The sequence below is a fragment of the Cajanus cajan genome, chromosome 6, assembly GCF_000230855.2.
Source record: "Cajanus cajan strain Asha chromosome 6, NIPB_CcT2T_4, whole genome shotgun sequence".
In the NCBI taxonomy this organism is placed as follows: Eukaryota; Viridiplantae; Streptophyta; class Magnoliopsida; order Fabales; family Fabaceae; genus Cajanus; species Cajanus cajan.
In genome coordinates this window covers 37,277,473-37,292,741 of record NC_138522.1, presented here as the reverse complement: position 1 = coordinate 37,292,741, position 15,269 = coordinate 37,277,473, and the positions used below count along the sequence as shown (strand labels likewise).

Here is a 15,269-nt window from a genome sequence, read left to right as displayed (position 1 = left end):
TCTAGATGTGAATTGCTTGAGGGGTGTGTAAACCCTTATTTTGTTCGACTTATCTATTGTGCATGTAATATGGAATTGAGATATGAGATGAGATGTTGTGTGGATATGATTATGATTGTGATTGTGGTACCTCACACTAATGACTAGGGATGAGACGAACCTTGAGTAGTGATGCTTCAAGGACGAGCGTGCCCTTGGCATGGTGTGGGATGAGTGAGTCAATTAACACGCATCACTTATGTCACATATGGAAGCCCTGACATAGGGTTAATTGCAAGAGATTGTGTGGATTGTAATGAGATTGTGGTTCCTCACACTAATGACCAGGGATGAGACGAACCTTGAGTAAGTGATGCTACAAGGACGAGTGCGCCCCTGGCATGGTGTGGGATGAGTGAGGCAATTAACTCGTATCACTTGTGTCAGATGTGGCGTGGCCTTGGCATAGTGTTAATTGTAAGATTTGTGTGGATTGTGATGGATTGATGTAATGGAGATGTGAAGATGATGAATGATTGTTAAATTATGATATATATAAATGCTTGTGAATATTTCATTTAGTAAGGAGTTATGATGGATTATGTTGTGTTTTTCCTTGTGTGCTTTCCATATAAATGTTTTCTTTTCTCACCGTATAATTTGTGGATGTTTTAGGTGAGGAAGATCCGGCTTTGAGTGGCATCTAGAATGCCAACCATTGAGTTATGAGTGTGCTCTGATATTGTGACATCCGGGTAGAGGATTCTAGGATAAATTTTTATATGTATTTAGAGTTATACCTTCTATTTTGAAAATAATTTGTAAACTCTCAAGTTTTACTTTCTAAATTTTATTTTTAATTATTTTGGTTATTTATGAAGGTTTTATGTGAACCCTTTTTACCATTGTTAAATATTTTATTCTTTAGTTAATTACAAAATTTATTTATATATGTGTTTGGGGTAGTAAGGGTGTCACACTTTGTCATCAAAGATAATTTTTGTATGTTAATAATTTTATACATGTTAAGACGGCTCTATAAATAATATTTTTTGTACACCTTTTATAATCAACCTTTTAATATAGAATTTTAATTAAATCAAACTTAAGGAAAGGCTAATGACTAAATAGTAGTGGTATATTAATAATTGATTTGTAATTAAGAGATTTAATTTGATTAATATGTTAATTATTGAAAAATTAACTCAATAAAATTATTAAATGTGATGCTTAATTTGTCAAATACAAATTAACTCAATTTGGTTTTTTTAATTACATAATTGAATATTGATTTACTCAATAACTCAATATTTATTTGATGACTTCAACATTTTATATATTTTGTTTTACTTTTCCATTTTTTTCTCACATGCAAAATGAATTTTCTTGATTGAACACCATTCTTCGGCAGTTCCTAAATCATCTAAAATCCTATAAAACTCAAATTAGTAAAAATATAGCTTCACAAAACTTTAGAAAAAAATATGGAGAACAAAAAAAGTAACATAGAAGTATATTATTTTTTTATAAAAAAACCTTCAAATCATGGATCTAAGAAAACTTCTTTAGAGTGAAATAAGAGAGGATTGTGAATATTACCTTCAACTTTTTTGAGAATTTTAACATAAGAAGAAAATCAAAATTTAGAACATTCATGATAGAGAGAACAATAAAAAGTTTTTAAATTATGGGTCAGACAAAAATAAACTTACAAAAAATAAAATAATATAAATAATTGTGAATATCACTTCTATTGTTAATGAATATTACATCTGGAACACCATGTTTTTCAAAAAATAATATTATTTATAAAATTATTTTTTATTATATTTTTGGGATGTAGAGATATAATTATTATTTTTTATTGAAGAGAAATATATTTTATATTATTATTATTTATTTAATAATTGTTTTGGAAAGGAAGGAGAAATGGGTTGAAATTAAGTTGGGTTGGGTTGACCTGACCCGAGGGAATGAAAAGGAAGGATTAGTACACTAACCCCATCAATGATCATTTTTGACATTCTGAAGGAGTAAGAAGAGACGAGAGGATATACAGAAGCTCTAAGGAGAAAAAATCAAGAACAACCTTGGATTTCACCAAGACTATCAGATTTGCATCATCAGGTACAGGGGAAAATGGGAGATTTATGTGTTAAGTCACATGAGAGAATAGGTGGAGAAGAGTTCCCTTAGAGTTTCTAATAATTTGATAATTATTTCTGTTCGGAGAATTGTTGATATTTTGAGATTCTGTATGTGTTTATGATTATGAATATGTGAAGAATTGTTAAAATTGATGTTTTGGAAGAGAAATTGAATCATTAGAATTATTCCTATGAGTTAGGGTTCATAAAGGAAGCTAGAACATTGAATTTTAGTTGAATCATTGAACTATTGAATGAATTAAAAGCTTATTATTGATACAATCTTTGAAATTTGCAATTGTGGGGATAGAATAAGGGTCACATGTTAAATTTTTTGAGTTTTAGGTGTAGAGGCCTGCTATCATCAAATAGTTGATCCGTTTAAAAAGGTTGAGCCCTTTGGGGGTTGTGACAGGGAAGGATCCCTAGAGGCAAAGGGTTGAGCCATTGAAATCAGTTGAGCGCTTTTGAAGGGTTGAGCCCTTAAGGGGGCCACGTGACAGAGGATAATTCTTAGAGGTAAAGCACTAAGTGCTTTGGAGGGTGCTGAGTGGTTTGGTACTTTCCGAATTAGACTTTGATGTCTTCATAAAAGTTGTAACCTTGGATGTTATCTTTCCAATGACGTTGGAATCATCTAAAAGGGAGGTCTAGAACACCAATTATGGTTGTTTTAGTGAATAGGGGTCAAGCTGTCAGCATTAATTATATCTGTTGCAGTTTTTGACATTTTTAGCTAAGTATATGATTTTTTTTTAATTTCATGTCTTCATAAGAGTTGTATATTATCCTCTTATATTTCTTTTGAGATAGGTTTGAACTTATTTGAATGAGTATAACTCTATGTGTGTTGTTTTCTTTGACAATTATCAAAGGGAGACATATGTTGTTTTGATGTTCTAAGGTGTTATCATGTGGATTGAAAAGTTGTTTAAAGTAGTATGATACTAGGCTGTAGAGTTGGTTCATATATGAATGATATATGATGTAAATTGGTGCTTGATTCATATGCATGCTTGGTAATGATATTGGTGTGTGTGAAGATGTAGTGCAAGTTTTGTGTATGACTTATTATTTTGAGTGGAAATGTTGATTGTGTGTGTGATGTGGAAATTGAGTCGTGGACTGAGGTGTGATGTCTTGGCACAAATGCATGTGTGGCACAACCCTGAGCATGAGGTGCTATAGGGGTGGAGTGATCATGGCATAGTGTGGGACATCACTACAAGGAAAATGATGAATTGCGATGGATAAATTGCGACGGTTATCCTAAAACCGTCGTCGCTTTGATATTGCGACCCTTCATACGACGGTTTCTACCAACCGTCGCAAAATTTTCCAACATTGCGACGATTTTCTCCCAACTGTTGCAAAATTTTCCAACATTGTGACAGTTTTCTCCCAATCGTCACAAAATTTTCCAACATTGTGACGGTTTGTGCGACGGAGTCAAATAACTACCGCAAAATTTATCTATATTAAGGCAGTTTGTAGTAAATCATCGCAATCTACAAGACAAAAATTGAAATAAAAATTCACACAAAGTCATGCATACTCCAAAATTATATAATTTTATTTTTAATAAAAAATAGAAAACTAAAATCATAATGACATGTAATTACATTTAGAAATGTTAAAAAGGAAAAAATACTTTAATATACTATATTAGTTTTATTTCTCTATCTTGTAAATTATTTTAGAATAAAAAAGTTTTATGTTAATCCTAGGAAGCTAAAAATTATATATATATATATATATATATATATATATATATATATATATATATATATGTTTCATTTTTTTATGTGTTAGTGAAATTAATAATACATCTTAATTATGGATTAAATCGAGAATATTGAACAATTAATAAATAATTTATGAAATTTATTATTTTAATGGTTAATTAAATATGAGATATTTGATAAATTAAATTATCTTTTTCACAAATATTAACTTAAAAATCACTTTTAGGTTTGAATATAATACATATATATATATATATATATATATATATATATATATAACCCCTATTTAATTAGAATTTAAAATTTATTTTTAGTACAAACTAAATATTATTTTGCTCAAAAATTACGGTAAAATTTGATAAAGTTTAGGATTAAAAACACATTTAATAGTACACTAGACCAAAAGTAATATTTTTCTTTTGGAAGTATTATATTATCTTAATAAACTTATATTTTATTAACAATTTTATATATATTTTGTTTAATATGAGATACACAGTTATCATCAACAAAATTATATATATATATATATATATATATATAGAGAGAGAGAGAGAGAGAGAGAGAGAGGAGGAGGAATCAAATGACTCACAAAGTAACTCTTAATAAAGTTACTCCGCTCAATAACCCATGGTGTAAGTTAAATTTTATCGATCTAATTATTTAATTAAAAGTTATTAAATTATACTAATATTAATATAGAAAAACTTTATTAGAAAATAAAACAAGGATAAATACACTTTTTGAATTTTATATCTTAGATTTAAGATGAATAAATAAATTAAGTTAATTAATAATTTATTTAAAATGTTAAAATTTAATTTATAAAAATAATATTTTAGAAGAGAAAGGTTATAATAATATCAGTGTAACTTTTACTAAGTATTTTACTGCTCAATAACTTTATATAAATGTGAATTTTATAAATTCAACTCATAGATTGAAAGTTTTTTATTTTTAGATCATATATACAAAATTTTATATTAATTCAAGATGATTTGATACTTCATTCTTGGTAAACAAAATTGATGTAATATATATTTCAAAATATACTAAAATATGAACACTTTGATTACCTTCAAGTTGTTCAATTTTAACAAAATTTGATATAAATATATAAAGTGATATGAACTTTCAATCCAACGGTTGGATTTAGAAAATTCACATTTAATATAAAATTATTAAGCAGTGTAATACTTAGTAAAAGTTACATCGGTGTTATTATAAACTTTCTTATTTTAAAATATATAAATTATTATTTAAACTTTTAAATTTATAATAAATAATTTAAATTGTATCATAATATTAATTTTAAATAGAAATAAGTAGATTGTTAATTATAAAACTAAATATATAAATAAATAAAGATTAATTAAATATAATATAGTTATTATTAGTAATATAATTATTATATATTTATAACGGTTTGGACACACCGGAATGAGAGGGATCCAAAGATAGTATAAGTATGAGATTAAATAGTTGAGAATGACTTAAATGAATTAATTTTTACTACTTATAATGACAACATGTATCTGCTTTTCTGTAACTTATCTCATCAGAACTCCACAGTTAAGTGTGTTTGACTTGGGGTTGTTGAGCTTAGGAGAGCTTGAAGCTTAAAGAGTTTTGATGATCACAACATGCAACAACTTGGAGAGCACAAAAACAAAGTTAAAGAAGAGTCAAAGAGAATGCTATGAACTGGAACTATGTAATAGAACTTAGGAAATGAATTTTTGTAATTGTGTGTGCTTTGTGCATTGAGCAAATCTTGTCTAGGATTAAGTAGGGAGTAGATGATGATGAGTTAAAAACATTGGAGAGTTATTTTGAGGCTTAAAATGAAATTTTAAGAACTAACTCAAAATAATCGATTATTTGCCAAAATAATCGATTATTTCAGAAACAACTCTCTGGAATAATCGATTATCCAGCTAAATAATCGATTAAATTGTTCTTGGTTGATTTCCAGAAATCTGAAGAACAAAATAATCGATTATTCTTTAAAATAATCGATTATCTGGGTTTGAACTTTTATAAATAGACTTGAAGTCTTTTGAAACTTAAGACAATTGAGTAAGAACTGATAATCAACTTGTGAAAACGTTTTAGAGAGTCTGTGTGACATCTTGGAGAGTTTTCTTTGTGAAATCCAAGAGAAAAACGTTTGTGAAAAGCTTGTGAGGAAATCATCATCATCATCATACTCTTGAAAGAGGAAGACAAAGATTTGTTCAAGAATTCCAGGTGAATTCGTTCCATTTTAATTCTTTGTGAATCTTTGTGGAAAATCTTGAGAAGGGGTTCTCAAGTGGTGAAGTTTCTTGTAGTGGGATCTACAAGGGTTGCTTTCTTGGGGTCAAGAAAGTGGTTATCTTTTAGTAGTGAAGTATATGGATGTGTGTTTGCTTGTAAACCTTCTTGCTTAAAGATAGTGGAAAAATCTTAATCAGGTGGTGATTAAGGACTGGATGTAGGTCACATGTGGAGTGGCTGAACCAGTATAAAAGACTTGTGCAATCTTCTTCTACCCTATCTCTTATATTGTGTAATTCATTGGTGGAACTTTAAAGAAGATAAAACTTGATTAATAAGTGCATGTGAATCTTGAAGGTTTGAATCTGTAATTGAACATTATTGCTGAACCTTACTGTGTTGAATCAAGTGAGCACATTGCATTCATATCATCATAACAAGTCTTTAGGAGGGCTTTATTTGAAAATTCTGTCATAGAAAAGTTTTGATTGAAATTAAGATCCAAAAACTCTGATAAATTTTTAAAGGGTCATTAAATCCAATTCACCCCCCCTCTTGGATTGTGCCATTCTTTTCTATCAATTGGTATCTAGAGCAAGGTTCTTGAGAGTTATTCAAGATTTCAAAAATGGCCAACAACAACTTACCCTATGGTGAGGGTGTCTCTATACATAGACCTCCTGTTTTCAATGGTGAAAACTATGTCTATTGGAAGATTAGGATGAGAATTTTCATTGAAGCTATTGATATTGCTGTATGGGATGCTATAGAAAATAGACCCTATATCCCTATGAAAAAGAATGATGATGGTGAGCTTGAGGAAAAACATTGGAGTGAGTGGAGTGATGAGGAAAAGAGAAGAGCCCAACATGACAAAAGAGCCAAAAACATCATAACATCTGCATTGTCTATTGATGAATTTTTCAGAATTTCACAATGCTTATCTGCTAAAGAAATGTGGGACACTTTGCAAGTCACTCATGAAGGAACAAGTGATGTAAAGAGATCAAGAAAGCATACTCTCATTAGAGAATATGAGCTGTTTAGAATGCAAAATGGTGAATCTATTTCTGATTTTCAAAAGAGATTTACACACTTGATAAATCACCTTGTTGACCTTGGCAGGAAATTTGAGAAGGAAGAGCTCAATTTAAAAGTGCTGCAATGCTTGGACAGGACATGACAAGCAAAGGTGACAGCCATTGAAGAATCAAAGGATTTGACCTCCTTAACACTAGCCGCTCTCTTTGGGAAGTTGAGGGAGCATGAGCAAAAGCTGCATATATTTGATGAACATGAGCAGCAAGATAAGAAAGGTAAAGGAGTGTCATTGAAAGCCTTAAAATCTGCCAAAGGAAAAGAGGTGTGTGAAGATACAAGCTCCGATGATTCCGAAACCGAAAATTTCAATTTGCTGGTAAACAAGTTCAGAAAGTTTATGAGAAGAAAGAAGAACTCTCCCTACAAATTCAACAAAAAATCAAACAAGAAAGAGGAAGCAAACACATCCTCCTTCAATTGCTTTGAATGCGGAAAGCCGGGACACATGAAAGCTGAGTGTCCAAATACCTTAAAGAAGCAACAAAAGGAGAAGAAGTTTAAGAAAAATGCAAAAGGAAAAAGAGCTTATATTGCTTGGGAAGACAATGACTCAAGCACAACAAGTGAAGAATCCGAATGTGAGGAGAACAACTTGTGTTTAATGGCTGGAACTGCACAAGACACAATTGTAAGTGACTTTGACCTTGAACAAAATCCGGATTATGACCAGCTCCAAGAAGCTTTTATTCAAATTCATGAAGAGGCTGTCAAATTAGGTGCCTCAAATTCAAAATTGAAAAACAAGCTGAAATGGTATGAAAATGTGTGACACCCTCTACCCCATCATCAATTCACAATTAAATAATAAGAAAGATTTCTTTTTTTTTCTTTTTGGGTAAATAAAATCTTTCATAGTTTAATAACATCTTTCATGTATAAAACAATTGTTTCCAATATTATAAGGTAGAAGATTCACATTCGTAACTCATAAATCATAACTCCAGTGTAGAAATTATAAAAGAAAAGAAGTTAAGATTTTCAATACAATTTATGAAAAACAAGAAATCATATATATACAAATAATGATAAAGGAAATATAAATTAGCTCCAGTAAAGGTGGCAGTGCCTCCTGGTTAGGAATTAATTTATACTCCCAAATCATATAATAAAAAATATAACAAAGATGTACATTTTGGTCTTTTCTCAAGAACGTTCAAAATTACATAAGAAGAGAAAAGTAAAGCTTTTTAATATAATAACATTCAAAATAAACCTAGCTATGCCCGACGTCACATCCTATCAGAGCATGCCCCACTGAAGCCTTTAAGCCTCATCACCAACATCCCCATGATGCTGATCATCTGCAACATAATTTAAAACATATACAAAAACAACAAGGGAGTGAGAAACATCTCACTCAGTTTCAGGTGAAGAATAAAGGTTAGATAGCACCCACACACACACACCACAAATATAAGTCACATGTAAACAATACACATACATCATCAATATTACAAATACATTCATTTATCATGCAATGATGTCATGGACTCATCTCATAAATGCATGCATGTGGCGCCATACGGAAGTTTCACATATCATCACTGGTGACCCAAAGGTACACCTGGTTACATCACTGGTGACCCTAAGGTACACCTGGTTACATCACTGGTGACCCTAAGGTACACCTGGTTACAAGTTACATCACTGGTGACCCTAAGGTACACCTTGTTAGCATGTTACATCACTGGTGACCCTAAGGTACACCTTGTTAGCATGTTACATCACTGGTGACCCTAAGGTACACCTCGTTAGCAAGTTACATTACTGGTATGCGGCCTCAGCGGCACACCTGGAATAATATATGCGTATGATGCATGCCATACCATCATAATCTCATTGACTCAATATTTAACTTGTTACATAATTTCATTTAGTACATCATGTCCTCATTTGTCATAGTCTCATAATCATAGTTTGTCTCAATAATCAATTCTTAGGTCTCATGTCATTTGTCCATATTTCACAAGGTCATGTCATCAATACTCCTCATAAGGTCCGCATAGGTATTCACAGAGATTCAGAGAGCATTCTTGTTCATATTAAAACTCATGTATTATTAACATTAATTTCATATTCATTTATTACTTCAACAAAGAAAAAGGTAGAGTAAATAGAAAATCAGACAGAACAACGGCACTTTCAACAAAAACAAAGTAGAATAAATAGAAAATCGGACAGAACAACGACACCTTTAACAAAAAGCAAAGTAGAGTAAATAGAAATTTAGACAGAACAACGACACCTTCAACAAAAAGCAAAGTAGAGTAAATAGAAATTAAACAGAATAACGACAAAGGATTGGGGGCCAATCCGACAAACAACTATCCAACAATTATCCCCACACCCCTGAGCGAGGTTCTCACTCCCCCCCTTACCTGGATAGGCGGAGTTGGAACTTGGGCAGGGTCTCCTCCTCTGGATCCCCTTTTTCTTCCCTCTCTTTCTTTCTTTCTTTCTTTCTTTCTCTCTCTCTCCTCTCTCTCTCTCTCTAAGATTTTCACTTTCTTACTGAATATAAAATTTTCACCCCCCTGCCCCTATTTATAGGCCTCCTGGCGCAACCGGAACGGCCCGTACTGATTTCGGAACGGCCCGTTCCGGATCCTTCAAACGTGGGCAAATTTCTCAACTGGAACGGCCCGTTCCAAAATCGGAACGGCCCGTTCTCAAAAAGCAGAACGGCCCGTTCTGAAACCAGAACGGCCCGTTCTCAAACCCAGCAGAACGGCCCGTTCTCCCTCCGGAACGGCCCGTCCTCCTTGTTGGAACGGCCCGTTCTGGGCCCGTTCCCAACCTAAAATTTTAGCTTATTTTAAATGCTCAGAACGGCCCGTTCCACTTTCGGAACAGCCCGTTCCGAGTTACTCAAATGCCCCTAATACCTTTATAAAATTATGAAAATGCCATCAATAATTACGAAAATGCCACTACTAATAAAAATATCCTTTTAAGGAAATTGGGGTGTTACAATTCTCCCCTCCTTTTAGAAATTTCGTCCCCAAAATTTACCTGAAAACAAAAATAGATAAGTTTCTCGCATCTTGCTTTCTAACTCCCATGTAGCACTTTCTTCAAAATTTCCTTATTGATGTACAACTCTATCAATCTCTCCAAGAAATGTCTAATGTTAATAAGTTCAAGGTGAGCAGACCTGGTAAGCCTATCCATTAATCCAAATAAGATCAAATTTCTTAAGAATATCATACATAACTACAACTAAATCCATAGATACAGAATCTTATTTTCAAATTAGAACGTCTAAAGGTTGTATTAAATCTGAAAGTTTTTTGTGTTCTACCTTAACTTTCTAAAATACTAAGCAAGCATACACAAATTCCTCCACTTCCTCCGTCATCTTAGGCCACCAAAACATCTTCTTAAGATATTGATACATCTTAGTAACTCCTAGATGAATACTAAGACTGCTCTTATGACCTTCTTCCAAGATTGCTCTCTTAAGTTCTGGCACATTTGGAATATACAACCCATCCTTAAATCTCAACACTCCATCCACTCCAAATTTAAACTTACTTTCTACACCTTGATTCAACTTCTCTACTTCTCTTTAGACCATCATGTTTCCGCTGCGCCACTCTGATACATTTCAGTAACTCTTAAATGAATGCTAAAAATATTCTTATGTCCTTTCTCTAAGATCATCTTCCTTAATTTGGGTTTACTAGGCACATAGATTATATCCTTGTATCCCGAAACACCATCAACTTCCACTTGTAAAAGGCTATTTATATTCCTACCAATCTTTTTCACTTGGGTCACTAAGAAAGAATCTAACTCCTGAGTCTTCTAATCTCATTATTAATCCTTTCAACATATTCAATTCAATGTTCCTAAGGGTGAGCTCACACATCATGCTTAAGTTTCTAATCTACTCAATCAAACTCAACACTTATATCATCAAAATGATAGATAAATGTTCATCCTACTCAGGACATTTGTCACCATATTAGTTTAACTTGTATAATCTTCTCCAATGATTAGGCACCTAATTGTAAGTTTACTATGTACTCATACTCGGTCTTCAAGTCTTACCACTTTATTTATACTCCAAGAAAACTCTTATTCACTACCTTGTCCTATAATCTCATACCTGGCCACCAAAATGAATCGACTAATATACTTATTCAATATCCTTTGAATAATCCATTCGTTAATCGAGTCATACATAGTCCCTTACTACTAGGAGTAATTTCACAAATCAAACTTAAATTCCTAACTTGAGCCAAAAGATATATCTCTTTGACCATAAAGAAAGATGAATATAGATATTTCCTATTCAAAGCATCGACTGCTATAGGTTTACCCAGATTCTTCAAAGTCATCATTATATCCCACATAAGACTTACTAGAGTCAGGTAATATTATCACTAGTCAATCTTGCCATAAGAGTTAGAACTACTCTTATACTTACTATCTCACATAAAGACAATACCCCTCATAGTGAATGTAGTCAAGGGCAATGCTATCCTAGAAATTCTTTCAATAAATCTCCAATAGTAAGCCTCATAAAACTTTTATTCTCGCTAACTTGCTTAGATATCTCTCTGCTTAAACATAACTTCTACAGATTCATGTTCACCTTAACTGAAATTTACAGGGACTAGAAAACTTAACATACAACCGTCTTGGATATATCTTCACCTTCAACTACAATATGATCATATCACATCCTAAGATCAATATCACTAACCATACAACATTCACCATTTGATCCCTAAGGTCTTCTATTCACATATCGACATACATGCACATCAAGTCATATTAGAATGCCTACTTTAAACCTTCATATATATCATCCATAAGCATGTACATGAACAACCTTTACCACATAGCATCATATAACCTTAAACAACCTCTCAATCTACACGAAAACACCTCAAAACATGTCAATTCTTATCCTTGCATTGCCTACTAACCCGAAAACATTAGTATACAGACTAACTTCTATTTTTAACAACTATCAAAGAAACAACACATAAAGAGTTCTACTCATCCACGTGATATCACCCTATCACTAAGTGAATAGGCTACAACTCTTAGTGAGACATGAGATTTTAAAAAAACAAATCATCTTCTTAGCTAAAGAAAACTTCAAAAATCACAACAAATATATTCAGTGCTTACAACTATACCTCTGATTACCAAAGCAGCTATACTGGAGTTCTAGACCTCCGTTTTACCTGATTCCAATTCCATTAGAAAGATAACATCCAAGGCTACCACTTTCCTGAAGACTAACAAAAATTCTAATTTTGTCAGTATAGCACTTGTACTGTCACAACAAAACATCTCCTACACCAGACAACAATAGTGTATCAATATCTAAAACCACAAAAATACCTCAATCCTTCCAAACTTACTCCTTTCCACCTGAAATTCATATCAAAGTTTCCCACTACAAATCTAAACCAAATAACTCACCTATTCAGTACAAAAGGCTTAGAAAATAAAATTTTCATGCAACCATCAAACTCTAAAAATCATCAACACTTCAATCTCTCCTTAAGAATACCAAAACTCCAATTCTGAACATACCTCATCTTTGGATTCAATTGCTACAATTATAGCTTTCAAAAATTTCACCAATCATAAATTCTTAATACACTTTAAAATAAATCAATGTCTTACTCAAATCTAAGGCCTCAATAGTTCCCACAATATTAACAACATATTTCGTCTACCACTACTCGCACATATGCTTGCAACACAAGCGATATTACTCAACCACCACTTCTTACGTAAGTATCAAACAATTAAGCAATCATAAGAATGAAGAAGAAAGGTCATAATGGTATTAGCTGACACTATCATGACTATCATTCCTCTAATTAAAAAAAAAATAACTTAACAATATCAAACTTTACAATATCAACACAAGGAGAACATCACCATCATCATTATCAAAGCAAAACATCATCAAAGCAAAGCATCACCAAAGTATACAACAAACAAAACAATGTCAGAGTACACAACAGAATCTCGATAAGTCACGGCCGATTAGATCGACCTGCTCTGATACCACTAAATGTGACACCCTCTACCCCATCATCAATTCACAATTAAATAATAAGAAAGATTTCTTTTTTTTTTCTTTTTGGGTAAATAAAATCTTTCATAGTTTAATAACATCTTTCATGTATAAAACAATTGTTTCCAATATTATAAGGTAGAAGATTCACATTCGTAACTCATAAATCATAACTCCAGTGTAGAAATTATAAAAGAAAAGAAGTTAAGATTTTCAATACAATTTATGAAAAACAAGAAATCATATATATACAAATAATGATAAAGGAAATATAAATTAGCTCCAGTAAAGGTGGCAGTGCCTCCTGGTTAGGAATTAATTTATACTCCCAAATCATATAATAAAAAATATAACAAAGATGTACATTTTGGTCTTTTCTCAAGAACGTTCAAAATTACATAAGAAGAGAAAAGTAAAGCTTTTTAATATAATAACATTCAAAATAAACCTAGCTATGCCCGACGTCACATCCTATCAGAGCATGCCCCACTGAAGCCTTTAAGCCTCATCACCAACATCCCCATGATGCTGATCATCTGCAACATAATTTAAAACATATACAAAAACAACAAGGGAGTGAGAAACATCTCACTCAGTTTCAGGTGAAGAATAAAGGTTAGATAGCACCCACACACACACACCACAAATATAAGTCACATGTAAACAATACACATACATCATCAATATTACAAATACATTCATTTATCATGCAATGATGTCATGGACTCATCTCATAAATGCATGCATGTGGCGCCATACGGAAGTTTCACATATCATCACTGGTGACCCAAAGGTACACCTGGTTACATCACTGGTGACCCTAAGGTACACCTGGTTACATCACTGGTGACCCTAAGGTACACCTGGTTACAAGTTACATCACTGGTGACCCTAAGGTACACCTTGTTAGCATGTTACATCACTGGTGACCCTAAGGTACACCTTGTTAGCATGTTACATCACTGGTGACCCTAAGGTACACCTTGTTAGCAAGTTACATCACTGGTATGCGGCCTCAGCGGCACACCTGGAATAATATATGCGTATGATACATGCCATACCATCATAATCTCATTGACTCAATATTTAACTTGTTACATAATTTCATTTAGTACATCATGTCCTCATTTGTCATAGTCTCATAATCATAGTTTGTCTCAATAATCAATTCTTAGGTCTCATGTCATTTGTCCATATTTCACAAGGTCATGTCATCAATACTCCTCATAAGGTCCGCATAGGTATTCACAGAGATTCAGAGAGCATTCTTGTTCATATTAAAACTCATGTATTATTAACATTAATTTCATATTCATTTATTACTTCAACAAAGAAAAAGGTAGAGTAAATAGAAAATCAGACAGAACAACGGCACTTTCAACAAAAACAAAGTAGAATAAATAGAAAATCGGACAGAACAACGACACCTTTAACAAAAAGCAAAGTAGAGTAAATAGAAATTTAGACAGAACAACGGCACCTTCAACAAAAAGCAAAGTAGAGTAAATAGAAATTAAACAGAATAACGACAAAGGATTGGGCGCCAATCCGACAAACAACTATCCAACAATTATCCCCACACCCCTGAGCGAGGTTCTCACTCCCCCCCTTACCTGGATAGGCAGAGTTGGAACTTGGGTAGGGTCTCCTCCTCTGGATCCCCTTTTTCTTCCCTCTCTTTCTTTCTTTCTTTCTTTCTCTCTCTCTCTCTCTCTCTCTCTCTCTCCTCTTTCTCTCTCTAAGATTTTCACTTTCTTACTGAATATAAAATTTTCACCCCCCTGCCCCTATTTATAGGCCTCCTGGCGCAACCGGAACGGCCCGTACTGATTTCGGAACGGCCCGTTCCGGATCCTTCAAACGTGGGCAAATTTCTCAACTGGAACGGCCCGTTCCAAAATCGGAACGGCCCGTTCTCAAAAAGCAGAACGGCCCGTTCTGAAACCAGAACGACCCGTTCTCAAACCCAGCAGAACGGCCCGTTCTCCC

General features: G+C 32.9%; 1 long non-coding RNA gene across 1 annotated transcript; it reads right to left on the bottom strand.

Moving 5' to 3' along the window:
* Positions 1-4,763: 4,763 nt before the first annotated feature.
* LOC145959045 (uncharacterized) lies at positions 4,764-15,019 on the bottom strand. The gene is made up of 3 exons (XR_014434657.1): positions 14,894-15,019; positions 13,729-13,816; positions 4,764-8,532 (listed from the first exon to the last, which is right to left on the bottom strand). It is a non-coding gene; the product is annotated as an uncharacterized LOC145959045 (long non-coding RNA).
* Positions 15,020-15,269: the final 250 nt, after the last annotated feature.